The sequence below is a fragment of the Cyprinodon variegatus genome, unplaced genomic scaffold, assembly GCF_000732505.1.
Source record: "Cyprinodon variegatus isolate N-32 unplaced genomic scaffold, C_variegatus-1.0 Scaffold931, whole genome shotgun sequence".
NCBI classification, from domain to species: Eukaryota; Metazoa; Chordata; class Actinopteri; order Cyprinodontiformes; family Cyprinodontidae; genus Cyprinodon; species Cyprinodon variegatus.
The window spans coordinates 173,450-177,030 of record NW_015151384.1 but is presented as its reverse complement, the minus strand read 5'-3'; positions in this window follow the sequence as shown (position 1 = coordinate 177,030).

Below are 3,581 nucleotides of genomic sequence, written 5' to 3'. Positions count from 1 at the left end.
CTAAGTTGCCGTGCCCATTGCTGGAAAACTCTCTGTTTCCAATGACTTCCAGCACATCTGGTTGACAGAGGGACACCTCTAGAACACAACCACAAACTGACAGCAACATCTGTGGTTCTATTGGCTGCATCAGGGCGTGAACTACAGCTCTCACTGGAAAGGTAAAAGAAGTGAAACGCTTAGAAACAACAAGAAACAGAGAAATATCTGACAGCTATCTGTGTTGATTAAATTTGAAGAAGAGCAATTACCAAGCAAAGTTTCATTGGTTACATGAGCTAAAATGTTAAAATGTACAATCCTACACCTCTGAGATGCTTCAAATGCCAAAAATCCGGACATATAGCAGCAGTATGTAAAGAAAAACAGCGATGTGGAAGGAAAATGTGGGAAAGAAGATAAAATCAAATGTAACTCTGGTGGAGAACATACTGCTGCATTTAGCGGGTGTGAAGTAAGTAAAAGATCTGAGGAAATTAGAAAAGTGAAATTAGAGCTCAGAATAACTTATGCTGAAGCTGCAAAAAGGATCCTGTCCCAGTCAGAAAAACCCAAACCTACACTTCAGCACATGGCAGGTTCAAAACCTCTGTAGCAGAAATATTTTGTTCTTTTCATGGGAGAAGTGATAACTTAAAGATGAATGAGAGATTATGAGGACAAATCTGATTAAGTATTTATTATGTTGGGTTAAGTTAAATAGTTAAAGTTAATATTATTATTATTATTTATTTATTTTCTGGGGGTAGCTCTTGTTTCCTGTTTCCTTGCTTAACTCCTTAACGTTTGTTGGCGGTAATACACTTTAACTAGTTTGCCAACCGCCATAAAACCTCACAAAAAGAAGTAGAAGAGCTGTCCAAAGATACTAGAGATACTAATGCTCTGTTCAAATTTATGGGATGCGTCCTTAGAAGGCCAGAACTATCTTGGAATAAAATTAATCTTTCATAATTTTACTGGAATAACAAAAAATTGTATAATTAATGATTCCGATAACATAGAAAAACTTTTTGAATATTTAAAATGGCCAATTCCTCCAAAAGAAATATAATATAAAATTATTAATAGTTATTATCGAACAGCAGAAACTCTTAGGAAAAGATTTGGAGTTGAGGTGGATGCCTGCATACTTTGCATTGAAGAACCAGAAACTATTGAACATCTCTTCTATTCATGTCGAGTCACCAGTTGCTTTTGGCAGAACCTGCACATTTGGTTAAGTAATAAAATAGATAATATAACACCTTTTGAGATAAATCAAATATTGACATACAAGGATGACATTCCCGAAGGACTTATCTGATATGGTCAATACTGTTATCAGTATGGGAGGATATCATATACATGAACGTAAATGGAAAAATCAAAAACCTTCAGTAATAAGTTTCAAAAACAAACTCAAAATCTTCTACTCCTCTTTATCTCTGTTAGCTGACAAATATGGACATTTATAAAAATTATGCAGTGACATGTCAAAATTTCTGGGTTTTGATCAGCAACATGCTAAAGTTAAGGTGATATAAGGAGCTATCTTGTAGTAGAATAAGGGTTTCTTTTTAAATTTTTCTTTTTTTCTTAAGCTTTTTATGTTTCCTTTGGTTGTAATATTACTGCCTGTTTATTTATTCATTTATCTCTGTTACCTTGCAATGTTTAAGTTGTATATGTTGTCTTTTTTTTATATAAGAAAGAAATGTGGTGATTCCTATTTGAAAATGTAAATCATTTTTGTTCAATAACAAAAAAATATTAAAATAAAAAAGTCCTTAGAAGGCCAGATTTGAAGGTCGATTACGTCAAAGCGCGGCGCCGAGGTCGTATCGGATTCCAAGACTCCTCATTATGCGGCCTTAAAATGTGTCCTTCTTTTAGCCCGATTTGAAGGACGGGTCCGTTGTATCGTCATTATCAATATTAAAGGTTTGGAAATAAATAACCAAAAAATAATAATTAGTCAATTTACAGATGATACAACCCTCTTCTTAAAAAAAAAGAACAAATTCATCTAGCTCTAAAGGAAATAGAGCTGTTTTCACAAGCCTCAGGGCTGCAGCTTAATATAAATAAATGTGAAATGATGAGTATTAACAACTGTTGCGATTCTTTAATTTCCAATATTCCAGTTGAAATTGAAATGAAGTACTTAGGAGTGTGGATTACTAAATGTAAAGCTACCAGCTTAAGGAAAAATTTACAAGAAAACATTGATAAATGTGGTAAAACCTTGAATAATTGGCTTCAGAGAGACTTGACGTTGTTTGGTAGAACATTATTAACAAAAACTGAATCCTTATCCAGGTTGACTTTTCCTGCTTATTCCTTAGCCATCCCTCCAAATCTCATAAAACAAATTAACAGAATTCATTTTAATTTTATCTGGAAAAACAGACACCAATTATATCAGAAAAAGTAATTTGCTGAAAAATTACGAAGAAGGTGGTATCAAAGTGACTGATTTTGAAATTATGAATGGTTCCTTAAAAAACATGATGGCTTCAGCCTTTTTTAAAAAATGGTGATCTCATTTGGTTTGTTATGCCGTCGTTTGTGTTTCAAAGTGTGGGTGGTATTGAGTTGCTTCTAAAATGTGATTTTAAATGATCTAAACTCCCCCTACAACTCTCACATTTCCATCAACAGGTTTTGTTACAGTGGAAGTTAATTTTCAAGCACAGCTCCAGCCCTCATAATGTCCCACTGTGGAACAACAGAGCCATTCTATGTGGTAGAAGATCTATATTTATAAAGGATTGGTGGAATAAACAAACAAATTTTAAGTTTGGAGGATTTTAACAGGCTTCATTGAACTGATTGTTCACTAACAAGTTACAATAAAGTTTTACATAGCATACTTAATGTTCTTCTTATGTCAGTTAAAAACAGTATATCTCATTTATCTATTCCAAGACTCCATAAGCTTCAAATTGAGCATGTGGACATTAGAGATAATAAATGCACCAATAGGTTCTTGAATCTATATTCTATAAATAATATGTACCCTGGTCGAACTAAACATACATTTCTCTTACAACATTTTAACAAATCTGCGATAACCAAAATTAGGACAAATTATTTGAAATTCCCAATTCCTCCTAAATATAAAGAATTCCAATTTAAAATAATAAATGACATGTATCCTTCAAATGGGTACTTAAGAGAGAGATTTAAATTCAATGTTGGGAATTGTGGTTTCTGTACAACTCATTTGGAAACTACTAATCCTCTGTGTTATGAATGTAAAGAAGTAAGAAACCTATGGGATCAACTTCAGATCTTTCTCTCTTCTAGATCTATAAATGTGGACTTTAAGTCCTTACAAATAATTCAGTTTGGTTTATATATTAATGAAAAAAAGGTGGAATTCTTAGCCAATTCTTAACCAAATATTATATCCATAAATGTCGTTATGCAAAATGCTCGCTCTCATTCAAGCGATGTCTGAAAAAGATGCAGAAACTTATAGCAAATAAATTGTCTGAATTATTGGAAGAATTTCATTTAGTCCCCTCTTCTTATTTATTTATTTATTTATTTATTTATTTATTTATTTATTTATTTATTTATTTATTTATTCCCTC